General features: G+C 41.5%; 1 protein-coding gene and 1 long non-coding RNA gene across 2 annotated transcripts in view; one reads left to right on the top strand and one right to left on the bottom strand.

Moving 5' to 3' along the window:
* Window positions 1-26597, top strand: part of rtn4rl1b (reticulon 4 receptor-like 1b) — a 181369-nt gene that overhangs the window by 106575 nt on the left and 48197 nt on the right. The gene's annotated exons all lie outside the window — the stretch shown is intronic.
* Window positions 21771-26597, bottom strand: part of LOC133482047 (uncharacterized) — a 76593-nt gene continuing 71766 nt past the window's right edge. Inside the window, exon 3 of the long non-coding RNA XR_009789679.1 lies at window positions 21771-21922. This is a non-coding gene — a long non-coding RNA (uncharacterized LOC133482047). The remainder of the gene's footprint in view (window positions 21923-26597) is intronic.

Genomic DNA, 26597 nt, shown 5'->3' with positions numbered 1-26597 from the left:
GCTCAGCTAACACAGCAGGGACGACAAAGCGACCCGCAGAACTCTAAATTATCCAGCTGCCCTTTATTCGGTCCAGCTGCCCCCTGTGCACCACAGGGGTTACAGGGGGCATTATAAACATAACTCTAATTTATAATACATTCCGTGTGACAGGCGACTGCATTAGCGCACGTACGTACACACACTTATACAGTACAGCACAGAGATTTTTTCCAGGACTCAGTGTAGTTGCAGCTGGAACCCCCCCCCCCCCCCCCCCTTTCAAATATGGCAGTCTATTGTCACATGCCGCCTAGTTCTGTCGGCGATCATGTGAAAATTAATTCAGCAGCTCATTGTGCAATAACACTGCGAAAAGAGATAAAGAGATTAGGGGAATAAAACGTGGTACACACACACACACACACGCACACACTAGCTGTGGTCCCTCAACTTTAGCATGTGCACCAATGGGGAAATTAGTTTAGTTTGCTTAATGAATTTGATATTTATTTATTTTTTAGCTTAGTCAGTTTAGTTGCTAGGCAGATTTTAGAGGGCTCCATCATGAATGCCCCACAGGTCAATGAAAAAACACTGGTGGAGGCCCACTTATAGTATTTTCTTGGGTCCCTTTGAAAGGAGAAATATAAAGTTAATATTGATATACTGTAATTAGTAAAGGCAGAGAGAGACACTAAGGAAGTCACTCAAAACAGAGCAAAAGCAAGTCATTTCGCTCTGTATTAAATATTCATTCATTCACTCACTCAGGTCGCGGGCGTGCTGGAGCCTATCCCAGCTATCTTCGGGCGACAGGCGGGGTACACCCTGAACTGGTCGCCAGCCAATCGCAGGGCACATATAAACAAACAACCATTAGCACTCACATTCACACCTACGGGCAATTTAGAGTCTTCAATTAACCTTGTATTAAATATAAAATGCATATTTAAAGCAGAAGTCACTGACAGCATAGCGGCTTACTCACCAGTTTTCTGTATTTCTGCACTAGCCCTCACTTTGTCGCGACGCCCGAGCGCCACCCTCGGTCGGCATGGTGACGAAAGCTGTAAGGGGGTTGTGGGGTGGCTCATTCACGTAAAACAGAAACCAAGTCATTTCAATCACTGTGTTAAAATTGTGCTGTAATTCTTTATTTTGGCCAAAGTGTGTCAGAGTCCTTTAATTAAGACACCTGGGAACCATTTAAAATTGTCGGTACAAAGATGCATAGTCTGCTTTAAATAGACCACCTTTGGCTTTCAGCGGAGTGTAAAAATTCTAAATGTCCCTCATCATTTTGATCACTTTTTTATCCTTCTGTGGCCTGGCACACCTTCATATCCACTTGACGCCTTTAATTGATACAGCCACACACCATTAGTGTCATTCTTCTGCTTTGCTGGGTGGTTTTAAATGGTTTTCTCCTGATGATTCATCATAGTTAGATTCAACCTTTGCTGTCAATTTTTTGAAGTTCCATCTCAATGTCTGCCTTACTTTGGCTTCCGCTTGGAGGTTTTCATGACGAGACCACAAATTTTGGGAGCAGTCAAAATGGCGATGCAGTCATAAAGCAAATATTTGTCAAGAGACACATTTTTACACAGCAGGGAAGAGGGAGAAAAGTCTGAGTCTGGGCCGCCTGTTGTGACTGACCACCCCCTGTATTAGTTGTCTTCTTCATGTGGGACAATTTTCAGTGAAATATGGGAAAACAAATTGCCACCGTGGCCCTACAACAGGCGGCTGCATTCCTACTCTCACAATGGCCTGAACCAGTCAGAACGATATGCGCTTCTCTTGATGATAACATGATTGTAGTCTGCTTCCAACACCAATTTAAATTTAAACCAAACAACTGGGCCCAAAAGCAAGAGAGGAGCCAATTATTTACATTGATAGTCTTTCTAAAGCCACTTCATTGCATCTCTCTTGAGGTTGCCTTTGTTTTCATGTATCACTCTTCCTCCCAAACCTCAAATTGGGCTTTTACAGCTGCAGTTTATGCACTACTTTTGTTTTTTAAGTAAGTGGTTGAAATTGTAAATTATATCTAAACCTGATAAACAGCTTTGCTAAACACTTCAATTATACTTGTGCAAATTAGTGACAAACAAGCAGGTTAAAGTGAATTCACGGCTTGGAAGGTCAGAAGGAGCTACATTGTGTCTTTGTCGATCTAGAGAAAGCGTATGACAGAGTACCCAGAAAGGAACTGTGGTACTGCATGCGGAAGTCTGGAGTGGCAGAGAAGTATGTTAGAATAATACAGGACATGTACGAGGGCAGCAGAACAGCGGTGAGGTGTGCTGTCGGTGTGACAGAAGAATTTAAGGTGGACGTGGGACTGCATCAGGGATCAGCCCTGAGCCCCTTCCTGTTTGCAGTGGTGATGGATAGGCTGACAGATGAAGTTAGACTGGAATCCCCGTGGACCATGATGTTTGCAGATGACATTGTGATCTGCAGTTAAAGCAGATTTTATTTTTTTGTGATCAAATAAAGGATTTAACTTCAGGGGGAACTAACGTGAGGTACACACATAAAGACAACCAGGCCAAATTTGAGCCTTTTTCCTCTCACTGATCAAAGTCAGCAAAGCCCTGATATTGATTTTTTTTTCCGCCTCCCTGATCTGCTCAGAAAAAAAGAAAAATAAACGGTCTGGGCCAACCATAATAAATGTTAAAACTGTTCAATATGCAAATGCTAATGTTTGTGGTCTACACCGAGGTTGGTCATCAGTGAAACAAGAGGGTAAGGGGAGCAACAAACAAACGAGGAAGGTTAAGAGATGTCTCAATAACCTCAGGCGGTATCCTAATGATGGGTTTGACCAATTAAATCATCTACAGTTGGAAACTCCAAATTTTACCATCCCAGAGCAAATAAATTCAACCAAAATGTTTTGGAAATATTTGCCTCAAAAATCAAACTATCACCATTAGCTCAGCGAGGATTTAAAGGCTTAACTCCACAAATGGGTTTTGCTTATACTTTGGCTTTTTCACTATAAGATTTAGTCATGCCACGTAAGAAGGGTACCAGCGAAGGCAAAAAGCAAAACATTAGGACAACTCATCATGGTGCAGAATTGGGTCCGGCTTCTCCAGCCATCCATTTTCTGTATCGCTTGTTCTTGTAAGCTGTAGAATATCCCAGCCAACTTTGAAAACAGTATGCGGTTGGGTAAGCGGTTTGGAATTGCAGTAGCGGATGTGTCTCGTCAAACAGTTGTCAGGTGGTTTAACATTCAGTGTTAGGGCATCAGGATATGAGTGATCATAGTGCTGTGTGGGTTCACTGTCAGGCAGAAACCCGCACACACGCCAGCGCACTAGCTCGCTGTTCGCTAAGTCGTCTTAACTCTTCACATTCACCACCTGCTGCGATGTGAGGGTCACACGCGCTTTGATGCATTGTCTGGTGCCTAAACATTAGCCCTCTGTATGCTAAGGCAGACTTTCAAACCGAACTAAGATGTTCGGACCGTCCCGCTGAGTCGCTAGACAGCTCTCGAGCCCCCTTCCGAGTCCTAAAATATGGATGAGCAGGCGGTGTGAAGAGGTCCTGAAAAGTGCAGGAACTGCTAATAGAACATCCAGACTCCTGACTCAACAGATGTACACTCTATGGACACGCTGTATTTTCAACACTTTTTCGCTCTTCACTGTAGCTGTAGCAACCCCGTGTACTTGTACGTGTATCCCCAATACTTTTGTCTGTCTCTGATCCAACACATTGTCTTTGTTTTTGTCCTCACACGTCTCCTCCTCGTCTCACATCATTATTCCGACTTTGATCCGGTTTTCCCCCAGTGACTTCTTAAGGGATGTGAACAGTTTTAAACTTTGATTAACCCTAATTCAAGCATGAAAAGGTCACCACAGTGGGCTTTGCAAAGGGTCTTGTAGAAATCCAATTTGAGGATTCCAGCTTTTTTTTTTTCTTTCTGATTTCTCCTGTGAATTGTTGACACGGGAAGTAAGCCGTGTAGCACAGAGCATGTGTTAGTCTTGTATGTATGCTCACTTAGTGAATTTAGTGAAGTAGAGCAGAGTCTTGTTACCGGCAAAAAGGCACACTTGCAAACAATGGCGCAAGTCAAAGCTGCAAACAAACGTGCCAAACATTTTCCGAGTAGATCGGGGAAGAAAATTACTCTTAACACATCTCACACTCCAAGTAAATCACTCAGGATAATATTTTAGGGACATTCAACAATTGGGCCTTTGCTCACTTTGATCGCAAGGAAGGGCAAATGCTCAAATTGGGCCCAGTTGTCGTGTGTAACCTCTTTGAGTGTTTTGTCCTTGTGAAACGCTTTGATGCCACTGTTGGGAGTTGCGTTACAGCATGGATGTTACCCCGTAGCTCATGTTGGGCTTATTTGGACCAGTGAATCAACAGTGCCTTTGCTCAATTTCTTCAAGACGTGCTGACTTCACTCCAGTTTAGGTGTTTGGTATGTGGGGCGTAAAAACATCAATTAACACCTCAAAACAGAACACTGACATCGTGAGACTCTGCAGGTGATTTCCTTCAGTAGCAAGCACATTTTCACACTACGATATCAGACAAATTAATATAATGACGTGATAACCTTAAAATAATGCATGCCATGTTAGACACAGAAAAGTGGATGGCATGGGTCACTTGTCAGCACGCTTGAATGAACGTGACATGTAAGGTGAACTTTAAAAATGCATCTACCTGGAAAAAATGAGGCGATGGGGATGACAATGAAGTCTCCCAAAGCCATGGGTGACAACCGCTAGTGTGACGAATGTCCTCGTCAAACACACGTCTCTAGATGTTGTCTTTAACCTTCTTCAAAGAGAGAGATGCTCTTATTATTATTACCCCCTTCCCCCAGAAATGTTATCGCACAATCAGGAGGGAAGAAAGGCAGAAAATGTGACGAGATGTGGGATGATCGCAACATTAAATGTAATGAGGTCCAATGTGACAGCTGTATCGGGTAGTCTGCCTTTGCATTTGGACCAGCACCAAATTCTACACCTTTATAAATGTCAAATTACTGCATGTCTAAAAGTGTGTATTTCTGTTGTACAGTATGTTAGGGATCCCAAACTCCAAAATTTCACTCGGTAGTGCCCCTTGGAAAGCTACAATAACAAAATCAGTCCCCGACAATAGCTTCTTCAATCGACAATAAATTGGGTGTCTAACATAACGTGATGAACAATTAAATCTCACCATGACCAAAAGTGAACAGGAAGTCGGTTTAAAGCAGCCATTTCGGGTGAATTCCAGGACTCCTACTTTGACGTTGCTGAAGTGCAAGGAATTGTTCTCCACGCCTTCAAATATTCGTGTAGCATGGCGTCAAAGTTTGATGATCATTTCCAGTGTTTGCCATGAAATAGCGGGGTCATTCACATAGCTTTAATTCATTCATTTAATTCATCTGTTAATTAATACGCACTGTCGCTTCAAAAAAGGCACCTTCATCTGGATCATGCTAAGTTCTTCCTCGGCCCGTGCCTCCCACTGTACAAGATTTCAAGGTTAACATATCCATCTATGTATTAAATTAATGTCTTATACAGTATGTCATGTTAATGTAGTTTGTGATGGTTAATCTTGTTTGTTTACCCCACAAAATGCATTTAGTGTATACTTAATAGTTTGGGGGTTAACAATCATACCATGTTTATGGAACAGGTTGCCAGAAAAATACAATATTCACTAAAAATGTCAATATATTATGAACCAAAATGATAACCATGTTGTTTAATTACGACTTCTCTGGCAGTGTCAATCAAAAGAGAACATTATTATCTTTGTAAAGACAGAATTGCTTAGCTCTTGTATTGGATTCCATTAGATTGTAAAAGTCTACCTAATATTGTGGTCAATTACGGCAGGTTGCACCAGGAAAATGGCCTTTCCCTTAATTGTCTTCTAATTCCAATTGCCGTGTAAATTTTATTTTTTGATTCCAGATGTAATTTAAGATGTAATCATTGCCCTTTAAAATAAATTGAATCGTGATAACAATCACGAAGGAGAGAAAAAAAACATTGAATGTTGTCACAGTCAAATACGGGGGAAAGCATTTAGGAGCGTTTTACTGAGAATGCCATTCGTCTTTTCCCACTGTTAGATGGCTGCAGATTCTCAAGACTGTCCCTGTAGTTTGAATTGCAGCACAATATCACTCTCCCTTCATCTCAGAGATGGAGGATAATGACATCTTTGTGGGATCTTTTTTTTTTTTGTATTCATGCAATAAGTGCACAAGGACTCTCCCGCTTTTCCTCGCCTTCTCATGCTGAGTACTGATATGTTAGAAAGCCTCTTACCCCCCTCCACTATTTAATGACAGGAAATCAACAATAAATCAACCCCCCAACACACACACACACTCACACACACATACACGACATGGAGGCCCGCACGTATCAGCTTGGTTGTGCAGGATTGATGTTTACTGAAGTGGACTTGGACCAGGAGGATTAGTCATTTGCCACTTAAGTGCTGGGCTCCAGTTCTGCTGTAGGGACCAGTACACTTTCTCGCTCAGCCTGATAACACTGGAAGAGGAAGCTTTGGCAGCAGGAGGCTAACATGCTATATGCTTTTGTGAACACACAGCACTTTTGGAGCTTGGAGTGTGTAGACATTTTAGAGTGTATTTTAAAGGAGTGACGATCAGCAGTCTTGGGAAGATTACTTTGGAAATGTAGCTGCTTACAATTACAAGTTAATGTAACTTTTCAAATTGCAATTACATTCTCAAAGTAATATAACTAATTTCATTTGATCACATTTTGGTTACTTTTCTTAATTTTAACAGGAACCTTGGATGTTTCCTCTAAAAAGAAAAAAAAAGGATTAAAACCACATATTTCTTCGTTACAAAAATAATAAACTGATACAAAAACATGATGAAATGTTAATACATATTAAAAATGTGTTTGCATTACATGTGTACAGCATGTGGAAAACCACAATACCATACAAAGTTGACCTAATGGCTCATATTTGCACAATTTAGGGAAAATCTGGGAATATTGAAGATAGCATGTCATCGTGTCAACATGCCTTCAACTTATTTAGTATGCTCATATTTTCCAACAAGAATCAGTACAAGTTGCCTCGTGCAATCAAATGCAGGAAAAATCATTTTAGCTCAGATCCTCAGGTTGCATTTTAGTAATGGATTTTTTTTTTTTTTTTTTAGCAAAGTTTGATTGAAATATGATTTCTTGGAATACATTTTGAATTGGTAGTTCATGAGCAATCGAGCAAACGTCTATTCAAAGTAACCACCATGCATGCATTAAACGTCTTATTGTGGCAGTATTGAAGACGGCAACGTGATAGCAGAATAAAAGGATCAGGAAAGCTAGGGAAACGGGGAGCGGAGGGTGCTGGATGAGGAGAGGCGGGTTCCCACGGAGGTGGTTTTGTGAGGTGTGATGCAAGGGATTGGATCTTTCAAACGGTAATCGCTTCACTACCCAAAGGGGATGACTCCCCTTCTTTCTCTCTCTCTCTCGCTCTCTCTCTCCTGTCAGGACAAGGAGAAACAGAGTGGCGGACGATTGAAATGTAAAAGAGGCGCATTGGAACAGAGACAGGTGGAAAACGATAGGAGCAAAGGGCGCAGGAGATTGAAAATGGCACCCATGCATGTGTGCATGTCTCAGTGTCATGTTCTTGTTCACGAGGTCTCTAGGACCGCTGAACTGCATCACTTCACGGGAGTGCTACACCACTTTGGGAAAGTGGCAAAGAAAGACAGAATAAAGAGAGCCAACAGTCTGACATTTTTGGTGCATTCGGATTCTGAGTTCTTATAAGGAACATATTAGGGAAGGGACAGAAAGTGTAACGCCCTCTTGCTCCAGCCACACATCAATTCCGCAAACAAACACATTGTATCTTAATCTCTGGTTTTGGCAGTGCCGTAAACCCCCGCCATTTGCACGGGATAGGGAGAGAGCCCTGCCATGAAAAGTGGCAAAAAAAACCACTTTTGTATTTGACACCACCAAAAATGTTTACAATTGCCTATATTAATAGTTTAAACACCAAACATACCACAAACTATAATCTATAGAGCATTTTACACTTCAAACTATGAAATACTCAGGATGAACATGTCTGGAAACAATGAGTCCCAACCCTGGAACAATGAGTCTCTGCAATTTACCATCACGGAGTACAGACACAGTGATCCTCCGCTATATGACGGTTGTTGCTTTGCGGTCCTGCTTATATAGCAGATTTTTATTTGTGCAATTTGTACAACATTTGTGTGCTCTCCCTTGCTCTTGCTCTCCCTCACTATATTATGTTTCAGTCTGCCACGATAGCAAATTTTTTAGGATGATATATTTACCCCAAAACTATCACGATAAACGATAGTATCGTTGATATTTTTTATTTTTATTATTTTTTTAATGCCACTGATATAGTGATATTATGGAGCATAATAATTCAAGTACATCTATTTAAGAACAATTAACTTTCAATTCTAAAGAACATTGGCATTGTAATGTAGAACAATAAATAAAATATCCATCCATCCATTCTCAATACCACTTATCCTGTTCAGGGTCGCAGGGCGCTAGAGCCTATCCCAGCTGACTTCAGGCGAAGGCAGACTACACCCTGAACTGGTCCACAATATATAACTAAATCGGACTCAGGCTCTGCTCGCAAAAATTGCTCTTAAACAAATTTTAAACATTTGGCACATCGGTATAAAGTCACTAAAGACCCACTAAAGAAGCCCAAAAAATGTCTTAAAGCCTGCCAAATTTGAATGAATTAAAAAAAAAAAAAAAAAAAAACACCATGTATGTACTCGCAAGCATTTGGGCTTTGTCACTGTTTTCTCAAATCAGAAGTCATACATTTTAATATCACTGTTATATGTTAGTCTTCATGTTTATTTATTGTATAAATGTTGTTGTTTTTTTGTACTATATAATTTCTGCTGCTTCTATAATTTCTGCTGCCCCGTGGCTTTTGAAAAAGAGATTTTATCTCTCAATAAGCTTTTACCTGGTTAATTAAAGAAAAAATAAAATGTCAAATCTGGCCCGCCCTCAAGCTGCTGCACTGTGTTATGAGACCTTCACCTGACATTCCAATGACGCTGAAAATGACTTCGCTGAAGTCAACTACTGCCTGAATATTGATAACATGTGCCGCTGTGGTTATGGTTTATAAACAGCTTTGTGTGTGTGTGTGTGTGTGCATGTGTGCGTGTGTGTGTGTGTGTTATGTGGGGAACACACACACAACTCTGAGCGCTGATGTTTTAATAACGTCGCTGCAGTCGAGTGAGCTTTTTAGGTTCAGCCCTTAGCTCACTAGCTCATTAGCTTGCAGGCTAGCGAGTGTAATGAACAGTTAACTTCCCCTTTGTCCCAGTTGTGTGCATCTACGGCGCAAACGCCATTCTGCCAGCGGCTTCCTGCATCGTGAGCGCCGTGGCCGGTGTTCCACAATAATGAAAATGTATGGAGTCGAGAAAAATCTCCCATGTCCATTGTATGGAACAATAACCTGCCCTACTCTGCTTCTGATTGGCTAGCACCAAAACAGGATTCATACTTTTTAATTGCTGTTTGGAAGCTCTTCACCAACACAGACAAACACACACACACACACACACACACACACACACATAGGGCAGGTTTTTAAACCACGCGCCTACGGATTCAGAATATGTCTCGTGCATCACTGCTAATTTTTGTGCGTCTCAGATGCGGGACGCACATCAGATGAGATCCCTGAATATCACTTTAAACCTTTCTTACATTATTACCCTTAAAACTAAATGACTTACAAATGATTTTGATTGATACAATATGCACCTAAAGTATGCACATGTACTGTATGTCGTCTTTGCAACCACTAAAAATAGTGCTTGTCAGCAAAACATACATGTGGTGAAGGTGCTCTGTAACTTCTTTCGCTAACAACCTGGGCTAAACTTAGCTCCTTCCTAAAATAGATCTTATAATAGTCTTACTTCAACATACTTCCTTGACACCGATAACTACTTTCTGATTAGCCAGGGCTTTGATGACATCAAAAAACACGCAAATACTGTTGGTGCATTTGTGAATGGTGAATTGTGACTCGGCAGGGTTTCACTGTTCATCAAAATTGTTCAAACATTTGAATCCATCTCATAAAAATGTGGAAGATCAGTGCAGCACGAAGAAAACTAGCACAGCTAATGGCGCTCCCGTTATCACGTCAAAGCCAAAAGGTAAGCATAGCTGTGTTGAGTTTTGTTGAATGCAGTTATTAACAGGAGCTAACATTAGCTTCTGATTAGCGGCCCATACTTGTCATCATGGTAACGAAAGCCAGACTAGCCATTGGCCCAGCAGCGTAAGCAGTGCGGTATACGGTCACTTTTATGAGACTAAGATAAAAACAGTCTCATTTCAAAGGGTGCTACAATTCTTGATTCTTGGGGTATTTTGGTGAAAGCATGTCATGTACATCTTTCAAATTATGACGAAAAAAAATGTGTAATATCATGTCTCCTTTAAAACCAAGGTCCATATACATTCATTTATTTACCTCATCAATGAATGACCTAGCCTGTTTGTCAGTTTTAGCAGCCAACATGTGATCCTCCAGCCAAGAAGCTGTACTCTAGTTCTGTCTGCATTTTTCGTTATTGCACAAAAACAAGAAGAAACCAGGAAAATGTTGTTCTCCCCATGTGGTTCTGTTCAAAAGGAAACCGGACAATCAGCACTCTCTTGAAACGTTTCATCATTCATTCATCATTTCTCTTATCGTTTAAATGCAGCGTGAGGACCAACCACGCATGTGTCACATGCATTTTTTTAGACAAACTAAGCGTATGAATTATTCATTGACCTAATTACACCCATGACTCATTACTAGTGGACATCAATCCAGAAGTCTTTGTTCAATAACAAGACGTTAATTGGGCCCAGAGAGAGAAATTATTTGCTTGCAGACGCCAATTGGAAACAAAACCATAACACCAGCAGATCCTTTCTTTTACGTCTTGGTGGCGGCGCCATAGTTAATATTGTGATATAACATATTTTCCAAGATCTATGTTTTTGATTGACTACCCACCAGTTAATCACTGGTTAGCATTGAATCTTCCTTAAAAAAATCCACAAATTAAAGCAGTTCCCAGGTGTCTTTCGTCAAAAAAACCTCAACGGCCAAGAAACACTGTCCACTTCACTTTTCCCTATTTTTAGCCTTACTGAATTGAGCCAGGGTCTTGTGCAAATGAGCCAATGCAGAACCAATGCCAACTACTGCTTTGGTTATTATGTTGATTAGGGGTGGAGCTAGGTGGAGGCTACTTATAGAACCTTGAGTATAAAAAAAACAAGTACAGTGATGCCTAGAGATATGAGTTGAATTTGTTCCATGACCACGTTCGCAACGCAAAACAAAATCCGTTGCAACCACCCCAGAAAAAAAGGTATAACGTGTTTTTAAAAGAATATAGCACTCTATAACATTTGACTTGAGTAATGACATAATTGAACAGAACGTAAAGAATGTAAACCTTTTTACCCACATATTAGCTTCAATTCAGTGGGCATTGCGCTACTCCTTCCTTCTGACTAATTCCAGTTGCGATCAATTCAATGCCCTAAGAATGTAATGACCCGGATGAATGACAATACAGTATTTACAGGCATACTCCTTCTGGTGTGTGCGCCTTAGCCACCTAGCGGCAGTATATTACAGACGATATACATGAAGGACACCGTCACAATTGCTCAGTAAAAGGGTGTAATGCGAGTCATTTTTCATAGAGGATGAATAGTATGTTGTTATATTATCTGTCTAAACGTGTTGCGCTACTGTTTATTTTCAAATATCCGTTGCTTAAAGCGCTCATATCTCAAATTTTTGCTCAAAAGTCAAAGCAAAAAATCTGCTTGCATCACAAAAAACTCACGAGTCGGGTCGCGTGTATCTCATGGGACCAGTGTGCGCACCACAAAGACGTTACTGATTGTGTTTTCTATTGTGGAGTCATCACTGCCCCCAAATTACATTTGTAAATTAGTGTGCAGATCAGTGCAGTTAGCATACGAATCCGTGCATGTGGCGCAAGATTGCCACTTTTAAAGCCACAGTGTATTATTCTAATCAAAAGTAAAATGGTCTCCACTGTCCACATAGTTGAAGCTCATTTTTATTACGGACGTAAGTTAAGATGAACGGCCGCCCGAGGTTGTGAAAGCAAGCCACGGACGTCATGGTGGTGTCACGCTTCTCCCTCTTTGCATCGCTTTAAACTTTAAGTGAAGGGGAAGGGGGGGAGGGCAGTATCCATTATGGGGCCCCTTCATCTCTTTATCGCCCCAGTTACTATCCTGCAGACGCCTGCCTTCTCATGGGCTCGTTGTTAGCGAAAAACATGGGATTGGCTCGTTTGATGAGTGTCTCACATTTCACAAGATAGCGCTGCTTTTGCCGGAAGCCTGACACAAGAAGCCATCAACGGTAATGATGTACATGTACATGGGAGTGTCTGTGGAATGACTCCAGATGGCAGGACTGGTCATTTCTCTTTCCCGGAGAGAGGAAGACAGGTTTATGTGTCTGCCTGGTATTTGGTGTATACGTGTACCCACTTGCGTATAATAATCATGCGTTATGACCCAACTGACCCACTCTGGCTTAGTCCCATCCAGACGTCTGCCCACAGGAGCTGATTGAATGCCAGTGCTGAGTCCACACCTACATTTCCTTCGGCAGGATTTCTTGCAACAGTATTTTGTATTTTAAAAATGTAATATCAGTAGGTAAAAATGTTTAAAACAAGAGAAAGGTGCATAAGACAGATAAGGTGGAGTATTTTTCTTCTTTCAATTGTATACTAAGAACACGTATATATTATATATTATATGTTTGTATCAAGATAAATACACTTGTTGTTATTAATGAGAATTTGGCTTGCATGAGGATATTTTTACATGTTTCAGGAGAACATATTGGGATATCAAACTTCCCTCATGCAGCATGCTGTCCTAGTGGTTATCACATCTGCACAGTTTTGTGGTTCAAGCTTTGAATTATGGATCCAGCCTGCCCGTGTGGACTTAATGTGTGCTCATGTGGTTTTTCCCTGGGTTCTTCGGCTTCCTCACACATTCCAAAAACATGCATGTTGGATTCATTAAAGACTGGTGTGAATGTGCTTCCAAAGTAACTGGTTCCCTTGTAGTTATTGATGTTGTGACTGCTGACCAAAGTCTCAGGATGAATCTGCCCATATTATGCCAAATGCTTCATAACTCATTGGACGGCGCTTCACAGTGCAGATAGACAATGACCCGAAGCATATTGCGAAAGCAACCAAAGGGTTTTTGACGGCGAAGAATTGGAATGTTATGCAATGGCCAAGAGTAATCACCTGACCTAAGTCTGATTGAGCATGCATTTCACTTGCTGAAGACAAAACTGAAGGGAAACGGCCCAAAGAACAACAAGCAGGAACTGACGACAGTTGCAGTAGAGACCTGGCAGAACATCACCAGGGATGAAATTCAGTATGTGGTGATGTCTAAGCGTTCCAGAATTCAGGCTGTAATTGACTGAAAATAATTTTCAACCAAGTATTAAAAAGTTAAAGGTTGATTTAAGATTCTTAATTTGTCCTATTACTTTTGGTACCGTAAAAAGAGGGAGGCAAATGCGAACTGTTGTCATTTCTACACCTAACCTGATTTGGATCTAAAAATCCTCAAATTAAAGCTGAAAGTCTGAAACATTGTCTGATTTCAAATCCATTGTGGTGGTGTTCGGAGACAAAAAGATGAGAATTGTGTCCATGTGTGAATATTTATGGATTTGACTGTATGCAGGACACAATAGCGGGGCAATAGTTGTACACTTTGCTGGACAGTCGTTATAAGCTCTAGGGCAGTGATTTCCAACCTTTATGGAACCAAGGCACATATTTTACAATTGAAAAATCTCATGGCACACCAGCAAACAAAAATGCCACCAAAAAGTGGATAATTAATTAATTAATTAATTAATTACTGCATGTACTTCCTGCCATCTAATAGAAGAGCATTTATTTGTTCTGTCTGTCACTATGCCTCACTGCCATAAATAGATGAATAATGATACAATATTTCTTGAAAAAAATTATTTTTTTTAACGATGAAGTAAAATTTTATAATTTCCCACGGCACACCTGAAGAGCGCTCACGGGACACTAATGGCACACTGGTTGAGAAACACTGCTCTCGGGCAATAACAGCACTGTGGTCCATCATTGGTTTCCATTGTTGTCCACACGCATGTCCTCTGACCGTTTTTAGGGTTTACATTGCAAGGTTTCTTTTTCAAAAACTTCACATTGAGACCCTTTTTCACATCTTTGCATTTTAGGTAACAAAACACTGATTTCATTCACTTAAAATGACAGCGATTTTAATGCTTTTCTGTTCAAAAACCTAAAATGGCCCCTCAGATGCGAATGCAAGGAGAATGCTCAAAAGCACCACTGTTGGTAGAATTACCAAATCCCCAATGGAATAATGTGAATGCCACGGCTATCTTGCACAGCTAGGCTATTTATTCTACAGCACTGGCCATGAAAAACTCTACCTGACATTAACCAATAATGATAAGTAGTTAGTTTCTACATTCTTAAAATCCAGCTCATCTGATGCTGTTTATTTCATTAGAGCTGCGTGGAAGCTCCATGAAGCCAAATTGAAAAGTTGCTGCTATAATCCTTTATCATCTAGAACAGCTCATCGATATCGACCAGTAAGAACATTTCACGCCTCACGTTTGAGTACCTGTTGAGAAAAGGAAAGGCTTTGTGCATACATGTTCGTGTTGAACTCTATAAATGCTCATCTCCTGCCTGCTAAAACCTGCAGCCGTTATGAAAGGCATTATTGACCGTTTTGCGATTTCTGGGTTTTAGCCATCTTTGAATACATTCTAAACCAGTGGTATCAGCAGTAAACAGAGCTTCAGAGTGCCTCTTATAACTTTTTTTTCTTTTTTTTTTAAACTTGGATTGGAGTTCCACTGATACCACCCACTTGTGACAGGTCCCAGCATGTTTCACAACTAGCCACGGTCGTGCCAACTGGTACAAAAGAGCTGGGCAAAAAGAATCAGTGATACTATCACAGTGTCAATTAAAAATCGTGCGCGTGCGTGTGTGTGTGTGTGTGCGACGCCATTATTCACAGCAGACAGCAGTCCATCCCCTTGCGGGGCATCTTTTCCATCAAACCAACGAATGAATTTGAGTGAGTCCCTCGTGGAATCCATCCATTTTCGAAAGCGCTTGTCCTCATTAGGGTCACGGGTGAGCTGGAGCTTATCCCAGCTAACTGTGTGCTAGAGGTGTGATACAACCTGGACTGCTCGACACCCAATCTCAGGGTACATGTAAACAACCAACCATTCACACGAATGGTTAAATGAACAGGAACAAACACAAATTATTGAACCCAACATGTTTTAAGAATGTGGAAGAAACCGGAGTACTCTGGGAAAACCAACAAAACCCCACAAAGGGGATTTTCTGAGCGGAGCTTCGGACCAAGAACCTCTGAACTGTGAGGCTAACCACCAAACCACCGTGCTTGCATTTCTCATGTAATACATACGAAAATCATGTTAATCCTTCCTTCAAAATAAATAAATAAATGGCTTTGATTGGCACAGTAGCGGCCTATTGTGTGCACATCACAATGCATCTATCTGCGTGGACCCAAGGGCTTGGACATTAAGGCCGATTTGGGATTCAGAATTCAAGATGGCACCCGCACAATCGACGTAATCGGATCACCTCAGCGATGATCATCTTCATGCTAAATATTGCTTTGTGGCACGTGCACTTTCTCAGCGTTAAATCGATTCCATGACGTTTGTTTCGTTCCTTTCGGATTCAATTTTGTTTGGGCGGGCCACGCTGTTAGCAGCTGGTCGGCGGCTCTGAGGGTTTGATTGCGGAATGGGATCGTGCTGGAGGCGACACCAACAGTTGATAAAGTGTGATTAACTGAGACTCCTCTTTCGCTATGTCACCAATTCACATCTTGCAAGCAGTTATCAGGTTATTTACATCAATAAAGACGACCAGGCAAATCAATGGAGACGACGCAGAGGCGGTCGTTTAAGATGGAAACAGAAAGTGGAAACTAGCTGGTTCAATTAGCTGGTCGTTTGCCCCACAGAGGAGCGCTGATAAAGTTAAACACTTGCACATGCAACACAAGGCCTGGTCATCAGAAATGCAGAAGATGCAAAGCTGCTGAGTCTGCTTGATGCACGCAGGTCAAACTAGGAATTCTGTAAATGCATTGATGACATGGTGAGCTTGTCATTTGACTTTGCTACACATTGCTATGAACTAAGATGAACATAAAAGTCGCAATAATAAGTATCTGTTCATCAGAGAGACAATATTACGCCGACCAGAAACAAAACGCCAGCATACAGCGAAATAGCTTTGTTTTTAGTGCTAAAAGTGTAAAAACAGTCAGTTAGTGCTACTCAAAAAGCTAGTTTTCACCAGACAACGAGGATTTACATGAATGACTGTCCCCGAATCCTTGTATCTTCTGTTTCATATTGATCGTTATTTAGCAGAAAATAGCCCTGTAGATGCAAAGAGCTCAACAAAACCTCATGTGGCAGGAGGAGAAGGAAGAAAAAAAGTGCACATTTGTCACTGCGGGGCTGGTTTACTAGCTAATTTCATTCAGCAGCAATCGCCTGGCCCTGTGTTGACAGCTAGTGATTGTGTGAGCTCAGCCTTTTGATGGCAGTGAGTCCATGCTTCAAAATGAGCTTCTGTCAGCCTATCTCGAGCCAGTCAGGCACTCACGGGATATATTTACGTATATTGTATTTACTCATGCACTATTTGCACAGTATTGACCCCTGCCCTTGTAGACATGGTTACGTTGTTAGGCTTGAAATGCACAAATGTTGGGAAAATAGCATGCCCAAAACATACTGTTTTGTGACAGACTAGTCATAAATCCATCCATTTTCTATAGTGTTTGTCCAGGATTAACTGCAGCCTATCCCAGTTGACTTTGCGAAAGCCAGCGTACACCCTGGACTGGTCGACAGTCAATTGCAGGGCACATTTAGACAAACCAGCATTCACAACTCACATTCGCATTGATTGTGAATTTTTTGTCTTAAATAAACTTAACATGCATGTTTTTGGAATGCAACACAGGAAGGCTGGAGTTGGGATTCAAACCCTTAATATCAGAATTGTGAGGCATCCGTGGTAACCACTTGCCTAAAGAGCTACCGCAACATTGTTATGTATTTTTATTTTATTCAATGAATTTTCATTTCAGTTAATCTTAGAAAACATTAACAGGAGTTTTTCAAGTAAAAGCTGCAAAAGGGAAGGCCTGAGCTACGATTCAGACCTTGAGCATCTTGACTGGGAGACAGACATGCTGACCACTACGCCAATTTGTCTGTCTGATACTCCACAGTCAATCAATTTTCCAAACATCCATTCTTTGTTTTCTGTAGCAAAATAAAGCTGTTGCAAGTGAAATATTTGTAATAATGGCTTCCTTTGACGAACAGATACGTAGGAGTTGTTTGTTCCTCTCAGCTTAAAATAGTAGCAAGGTAAAAGACCTTCGCACAGCTCAGTATCATCAAGGCATATCTTATCTCTGCTATTTAATAGTTTTTTGTTAAGTTTCTTTTTAGCATTTTCTTTTGTGTGCAAATAACCTTTGAAGAGACCACCAAAACTGCGTTCCACTGATGAATGTTTTTTACAGTGACATTAAAAGGATTTGATCTTTATTTTATTATTATGCTGAAATCTTGTCATGGTCTGTTTAGATAGTATTTCATTTTGTTTCATGTTTTGTCTTGTTTTCCTGCGTCCCATGTTAATGTCTCGTCTTGCTTGTTAGGTTTTCGTTTCCACCTGTTCTCATTAGACCTGTTCCTTGTGTCTACCAATCAGCTCCCTCTATTCACTCGTGTCTTGTCCAGGGGTGTCTTGTTGTTTCGTCAGTTAGCGTGTATTTGGCCTTCTGGTTTCTTTCTGCTTGTGTCTGTTCATTGATGTAGCTGTTAGCCATGTTAATCTAGTCACATTATGTTTTCTTTTGTGGTGAGTTTATTCCCTGAGTTTCTATGCTACGTTGAGCCTTGCTTTTCTGGACTTCAATTATTTAGTGTTTTGATTCTATTACATACCTTGCTTGCCTTTTTTGTTTTTGAGACTCCTGCACTCCCGCCTTGCCTCCCTGCTTCCCTGCATTTGGGTCCACCACCTTTTTGCCAAGTCCACCACATATACCAGTGCAACTGTGACAGAAAATAGCATAATTCATAGTTAAATGGCCACTGTAGCTACCGATTTTGACTGACATGCATCAATCAAACTCAAAACATCGCACTGATTATTCAAGATTTTCGACACTTTGTTTATTAAAACAAAGTAACAGTGATTGTCTTGGTGATTTTCTGAGTTTTCACAACCAATTGAATGTAGGCCTGAAGGGAAGTACCTGTTTGAAGGACAGTGAAGATACTGTTAAAAACACAGTGTTGTAAAACTTAATTTCTCATCATCATAAAGTGGAGTAATAGGCTATTATTTGACGATGACATTTTATAAATTTTTGACTCAATTCGCCCGAGACTTAACTGGCTCTGAACTAACTCTTATTCGCTTTTAAAGCACTTTGCGACCCTTATTTGAGTAGAATTCTCAATGATGTGTATTTTGTATAGAAATATGTGAATATTTATGCATCTATCCCGCATCTTGACCTTTTCATAAAACATGCAGTGTTGCGGGATGAGCTGCTTGGGCCTGACAGCATCGCTGGCACACTTTTTAGTAGTGGTGAATAAGTACTGCGTAGCAATGTTACCTGAGGAAGCAGATGGCGAGAATATGAGCCAATAGCCCAGATATGAGCGAAGAAAGCGCACACACACACACACACGACTCTTGACCCATTCAGCCTGATCACTCTGAAGAAAATGAGGATGATTACAGAGCTCTTGAGCGCTTGCTCTTCAGGCAAGGTCAAGAGTGGGTTGCTATCTTCCAGCAGCGCTGGAGAGAAAACAAATCAAATCCTCCAATCTGGTCATTTGTTAAGCTTGTGGCATTTGACTTGTTTTCTGGTGAAAACTAGTGCTTCATGAGCAGGGGTTTGACTGGTCATCATGGGTTGAATTGGGTTAGGCAGTCAGGGGAGAGGAGGAAATGGAGACAGCTCTGCCTGTAACACTGCTTATGCTCAAAGCTACTCTGAGAAACCTGAGCGCTCCAGCAATTATTAATAATGACTTTTTTCTCATGGAACAAAAAAAAGTGTGCGATCAAAGACATCCGACATGAAACTTGATCCGAATTGGGCAGTTCTGTTCTCCCTTTCAAGGCGCGCTTACGTAACGGCTGGCACCGCTGTGAGGAGCCACCAAAAATAACATGAGCTTACAAAACAGAGGAGATCATTATGTTCACGTACATTTGGAAGAAGTTCACCGTCTATCGTCAGCCTTATTGCAGTGTGTTATTTCATGATTTATTTCCACTGCAGAAGCAGTCCTAGGGGCTCTTTCTTAAGAATTAAGAACAACAAAATCAAACCACAGACCATGTAAATTCCACATACTTGCACCATACTCAATACTAATACGGTGGTACTTTGACTTACGAGTTGTATTCATTCCATGACCATGCTTAAAATTTAAGCCACTCGTATCTCAAATGAACTTACCCTATTGAAATGAAGGGAAATGCCATTAATCTGTTGCAGCAAACACTTCTACGATCATACAATGTGTTGCCAGTTTCTGGCATCAAGAGGGCACAATTTGCTGCAACATTTAGATGCAACCTTTCTTATCTTTGATATTAAAAGCATCTGTGGCTATATTCTGGCAACACAGTGATCTCGTGGTCAGCTATCCTGCCTCACAGTTCTAAGGCGGTTCGAATCTTGGTTTTGGCTGTCCTGTGTGGAGTTTTCATGTTCCTCCCCATGCTTGTGAGTGTTTTCTCCAGGGACTCGGGCTTCCTCGCACATTCTTAGAAAATGCATGTTTGGTTAGTTTTAGACTCTAAATAATCCATAGGTGGGAAAATAAAGTGAGAATGCTGTTGCCTCTTTCCCAAATTTCAGCTGGTGTCGGCCTCAGCTCCTAATGAGATCAAGTCCATTCCAAAATGGATGGATGATGTTCTTAATCACAAATGCAACAACAATTTGTGACCCAAATTTTCACATTTCATCCTCACCCAATCAAGTCTTGGCCATCTTCTATTACATATCATATTGTGAAAAAATACATGTGTTTCTAAACAAATTGGAAAAAAAACATTGTAATTGTTATGTGTACAACAACAAAATGTGTGGCTGTCAATACTTTCTGTATGCATTGTATAATATATTGAGAGTACACGCAACACATCACGGTGGACATAGTGTAATACATGTCCCGAAGAACTACCCCAAGTCTAGCAAGAAGGAAAAGTGGACCCTTGTGAATATGGCAGCTATCTAACAAGAGCACTCAGGGTGTGATCACGGAGCTGTCGATTGGTATTGTTGGTAAATCAGGAGGATCTATTAGATGCCAGGAGTGGTATTGATTTTTCAAGGGAGCTTGTTGGCATCTGTGCAAATATCACGACATCATCATCATCGTCATACGAGGCTAGAATGAGGAAGATAGCTGTGATTCAACAGTGAATGAAGCAAAGTGCAATATTATGCTCTAAATGCAAAGGGGCGGTGACCTTGAGCAACTGCTTCATCTCTGAATAGTTTTCTTCCCTTGCGTCTTAAATATTTCAACGGGAGCAAGATTACAGCTGCAGCCACGCTTCCGACAATACGAACGGTTTCTTTTAAGGTACCGCCCTTTAAGGTACCTTTAAGCATGTTTTGTCCACTCTGCCGGAGGAAATTCAAACATGTTGAGTTGTTCTTTCTATTCAAGCTGTATTGTACGCATCTGTGAGATCATCCTCACATTACATTTCCTCCCTGCACACAAAAAAACATGTTTGTGCGTCACACGCACCACCAAACCTCTTCCCAACCACGCGGTGACGGTGAGGTGGAGATGAAAAATTAAAAATGAGATTTCTGTTTCTAGTTTTAATTGCGTGTTAACATGATCCTGCGCTCAACTGGACCCCTGAATCGAGACTGAAGTGTGTCTGAGGTCATGTTACAACACATGCGCACGGTGGCGAGGGAGCGGTTTTGTGTGTGTGTGTGGGTGTGTGTGTGTGAGGGTGTGTGTGTGTGTGTGTGCGTGCGCGTGTCTATCAACACTATCACTAATTCATGTGTTGTCTTCACATTGCCTGGGATATGACTGCCCTTTTATTGCCCATTTTTCTTTCCTTAGTATGCCATATTTGTTTTTTTCACAAGGAGGAATACATGCACTTTGATTAAAAAGCAGGTACGTACATTAATTCGCTCAGCGATCATTTCATTAGGTACACCATATAATGAGGTCCAATACATTGCAAAAAGAGCTCTGGCAATGTAGCGGCCTTCATTGCCCGCATGAAACGCAAATGATCGTGTATCCATTTCGGCAGCAGGTGGACTCGCCACAACACTTCACTTTTCAGCCACAGGTACATTTGAAATAATAAATAAAGGGAACCCCTACATGATGTTCTGAACCTATTGTCACAATGCGATAGTATTAATTTTAACTGGACCCAGAAGCAGGCGGAGGCTGAAGAAGTTTGTGGAGAATGGTTTATTGTGAAGGGAGTCAGAGGTGGATCCTTGAGGCATACTGGCAGGTCGATGAGACAGGGAGCGCGTGGCAGGCGGTGGTGTGAACAGGTGGATGGCTTGGCGGTGTGGAGGAAGAGGTCAGCAAGGCGGAGAACACGGAAGGAGCACTGAGGACAAGGAAGAACATGGAGGTCAGAAATATTGCGAGGACCGGCGTAGATTACACGCAAGTTGAGAGCCGTTGTACCTCGGGTGAACGTTAATACTCTGGCAGTGGAGTCTTGGATCTGGCAGTCTTAAATGCAGGTGATGATGAAGGCTGATTGACAACACGCACACAGCGCTGACATTTTAACGATGTCACCGCAGTCGAGTCAGCTTTTTAGTTGCTGCCCTTAGCTCGCTAGCTCATTAGCTTGCTGGCTAGCAAATGTAAAAAACAATTAATCTTCCCTTACGTGTCCCAGTTTTTTGCATCTATGAAGCAAGCGCCATTCTGTGCGTGGCACTGCGGGTGTTACCACAACAATGAAAATGTATTGCGTCCAGAAAAAAAAACTACCGAGTCCATTGTATGGAACGATAACTCGCCCTACTCTGCCTCTGATTAGCTAGCAACAAGACCGGATCATACTTTTGATACACACACACACACACACACACACGTAGGGAAGGTCTTAAACCATTTGTCTACAGACGCAGAATGAATATTCATTCATTCATTTTCTGTACCACTTTTCCCCACTATGGTCACGGGCATGCTCCACACAGGCAAGGCCGGATTTGAACCCGAGTCCTCAGAACTGTGAGGCAGATGTGCAAACAGTCGGTCACCGTGCCACCCCAGAATGAATATTAATAATAATAATCATCATTTTTGTTCATCTCAGATGCACAACAAACGAGATCCCTGCTATATATATATAAATACACACACACGCATTGGTTTGACTTCGGTGAGCTGGATCTCACTTGGTACCCATCAACATAATTTTTAGCGTGTTTGATCATGAAGATTAAGTGCTATAACCTGGCATTTTGATTGTTTGTCACTTGTAATTTGACTAAAATGGTTGCCGGCGGTCAGCTCTATGTGACTGAATTGTTCAGTTGCGCTCGGTCGCGTCGCTGTGTGCGGCTGACTTGAGGCGTACCTAAAGTTTTGATCCATGACTGGATTCACAAGGGTTGCACGCATTTGCTCGCTTCGTGGTTGGCAACAGCACCCAGCTGTGCGGCACGTGTCACCATGGGTGATCCATGAATTGGTGATCCGCCTGTCTAGACATGGCAGGGCGGGGTTGGAGGAGGCAGACGTCTTAACAGTTGATGGATGTGCCAAAAAACATTTAAAGTGACTTTTGTCACATAGACATAATTATTCAAACTCCTCCAACTCTGTGACTCTCTTCCTGCTGCAACGGCAAAAAAAAAAAAAAAAAAAAAAACCTAGCAAGCCACAAGAGATGTCATCTCCACGTATCGTCACAGGGATGTGCTGCACTGGTATGATAAACTGCAGATCGTGCTGATATAAGCTTCAGTATAATGTGACCTTGTACCGGTGGCACAGCGCTCCCCCCTAGAGGCAGTCTGACTGATCGCCGCACTGGAGTGTCAGCGTGATAAATAAACACCCCGAGACTGTACCACCTACTCCCAATACGCTACTGTCTTCTCAGTGGGATTAGTCAGAAAAAGAAGAAAAGACACAATATAAAGTGCAAACTCTAACCCAATGGTTGTAAAAAAAAAAAAGCGCATATCTACAGTAAACTTACTAATTTAAGTGCTTCATTTAAGATATTTGTAATGACATGGTTCGTAATGGAGTTAATCATGAGATCTGTTTTATCCGATATCCACTGTACTGTATATATCCATCCATCCATCCATCTAGCCAGCCAGCTATCCATTTTCTGTACCGCTTTTCCTCACTAGGGTCGCGGGCGTGCTGGAACCTATCCCAGCTATCTTCGGGCGAGAGACGGGGCTACACCCTGAACTGGTCACCAGCCAATCACAGGGCAATTATGAGATGAATCTTTTTTGTTGTTGTTTCGTTTCCATTTCTGACACTTTTGGACAATTAAATACAACATTGAACAACCAGGAACTTTATTACTGTAAGAAATGATCATAACTCTCAAATCTTCCAGCAATTGTAGTCTAATCCCTCCTCGCAGTATCGCTAGGCAATAAGTGGATGCAGCTATGCCCCACACATCTGGAACAACCTGCCCGAGATAGTGAAACTGGAAACATCATTCACCACTTTCAAACGCAAGATGAAATTATGTGTATATATATGTGTGTGTGTGGGGGGGGGCTTATCTTCACTAGGGTCGCGGGCATGCTGGAGCCTATCCCAGCTGACTCTGGGCGAGAGGCGGGGTACACCCTGAACTGGTCGTCAGCCAATCGCAGGGCACATAGAAACAAACAACCATTCACACTCACATTCACACCTATGAGACAATTTAGAGTAATCAATCAAGCTACCATGCATGTTTTTGGGATGTGGGAGGAAACTGGAGTGCCTGGAGAAAACCCACGCAGGCACGGGGAGAACATGCAAACTCCACACAGGCGAGGCCGGATTTGAACACACGTCCTCAGAACTGTGAGGCGGACATGGTAACCAGTAGTTTTAAATTTGAAACGCTCAAAACATTTTTGCAATTTTGTAATAGTGCATTACTGCCTGTATTATATATTTAAACCATTGTAAAGCACATTAGGTTTGCCTTGTGCATGAAATGTGGCTTTAAAATAAATAATGATTAATGGAGTGATATCAGGGACCTATCTTTAACTTTCACATTGGTTAACTTATTTTTCAAACTCGTGACAATGACAAATGTCGCACATTTGCCGCATTGTGCATTTGTCATTATTCATTAAAATTTTAACTTATTTTGGAGAGTTAAAAATGTTAAGATGACACTAAAACCATTTCCTGTACCATTAGTAAAGATGAAGTAAAAGTTTGTTCTTGGAACTGATTATTTTTTATTATTTCCAAATAGAATAATTGTTTATATAATATATATAATAATTAATCAACCAGCATTCTTGAAAGGATTGTGTTCGACCTTTGAGCCTCCACGATAATCACATTTTAAGTGGACTGTGTAATTGTTTCTCCACAACTTCTAAGTGGACAGGGTATTTTAATTTCTTAACATCCATGAGGTGAGACAAGACATGCCTAATTAGCATAAACTTATTTAATGGCTGTCTGTTTTTTGTTTTTTTAAAGAATATAGAGCAAAAAATACCACTCAGACAACAAAAGCACAAAAAAAGCTAAAGTGATTGGTGCACAAAAGGGAGACTGCAGACTAAAAGACTGGGTATGACGAATGTGTTGGTGGTGGTGCGTTTCACACCGATCCTTTTCAAAAGCTCTCAGGGCAAGATAAGGCGCAGTCAGCTTGTGAATTGCTGTGAGGGATCAGCCGTGATTAAAGCTAACCTGGGCAACAGCACAACGCACACGACTAAATCTCCAAGTGTCAGCCTATGGAATACTCTGCATTCTTCTAAAAAAAAAAAAAAAAAAAAGACAGGGCAGAATGATACTGTATGTCGGGTGGCTTTACGTTTACTATCATGTTTAATACGGAAAATGCGGCTTTTAAATAAAATTTGCGTATTGGTTGATATAGTGCTTACCGAACAGGTACCCCTGTATTGAACAGTTTGCTATAGAAAGGCTACATGTATTTTTGCACGCCACTTATCTGTCTATCTGCCTGTCTATCTACATACCTACCTACCTCCCTATCTATGCTAGCTAGCTAAAAAATTTCCACCCCGCTGATTAAAGTGCACAAAGGCCCGATTAGCGGATGTCTCTAAAAGATTATCCTGAGCGATTGTCCTGTGGTACGGGGTGTGTTAAGAGTGATTTTTCTTCCCGACTCTGCTCGGAAAACCTTGGGACCAACAAACATAACTGTTAAATCGGCTCATTATTTCCTCCAGTATATCGCAAATCCAGATGTATTGGTTCAACATGACGCTCGGCCAAGTCACGGATTCTGTGCTTGTGAGACATGACGCCAAGCTTGCACTGTTGCCGCCTACTCATTCTTTGGCTTCTTTGGATTTTCCAGCTGTCTGGATGCCCTGTGGCACCATACTGCCTCTCACAGGTCAGTCTTGGTGTTACGCCAGAAAGCAGATTTTTGTGGCGGATGTATCGTTATGTCTGTTGGTCATATCGAGTACACCACACATACACTATCCAAGCAGTAAGCGCACACACATGCCGATTTTTTTCCTCATTGTGCGTGGTCTCTTACATTGTAAAATTCATTTAAGATGTTAAAAATCGGTTGTGTCTATGGATGAGGGAATACCAACATTTCAATAATGTCTCGTCTCAACAATTCATCTGCAAACATGCAAATGAGCCAAGGACATTTTTAGGCCAATTTTCAAGCCACAACACAATTAAACGTGTTGTTATTAATTAGAAATTTATTCAATTTAAATGAATGTCTCCTAATCACATGTGCTGACAGATATGTTCGCCTGCATGAAATGAGACTACGTACGTGTGTGTGCATATTAATGCCGCGCATGCATACTAATGAAGACTCACGGTGCCCACAAGAGGCCCTCCAAGCTGTTAATGGCCTCCCCGCTTCCAATCCTCTACGCCCCCACCGGCACAGGCTGCTGGTTGTGATATGTGAATCATCGCAGATTTGACACCGTTGGCCATGAATAAGAGCGCAATAAGAGAAAGGAACCTTTTCTGATTCTTTAGAGGTGCGCAGTTCGATCGCGATTCACGTGTGTGCCAACAAGTCGCTTGGCTTTTAACCGAGT

This window comes from Phyllopteryx taeniolatus, chromosome 8, assembly GCF_024500385.1.
Source record: "Phyllopteryx taeniolatus isolate TA_2022b chromosome 8, UOR_Ptae_1.2, whole genome shotgun sequence".
In the NCBI taxonomy this organism is placed as follows: Eukaryota; Metazoa; Chordata; class Actinopteri; order Syngnathiformes; family Syngnathidae; genus Phyllopteryx; species Phyllopteryx taeniolatus.
This window is presented reverse-complemented; position numbering and strand designations above follow the sequence as displayed.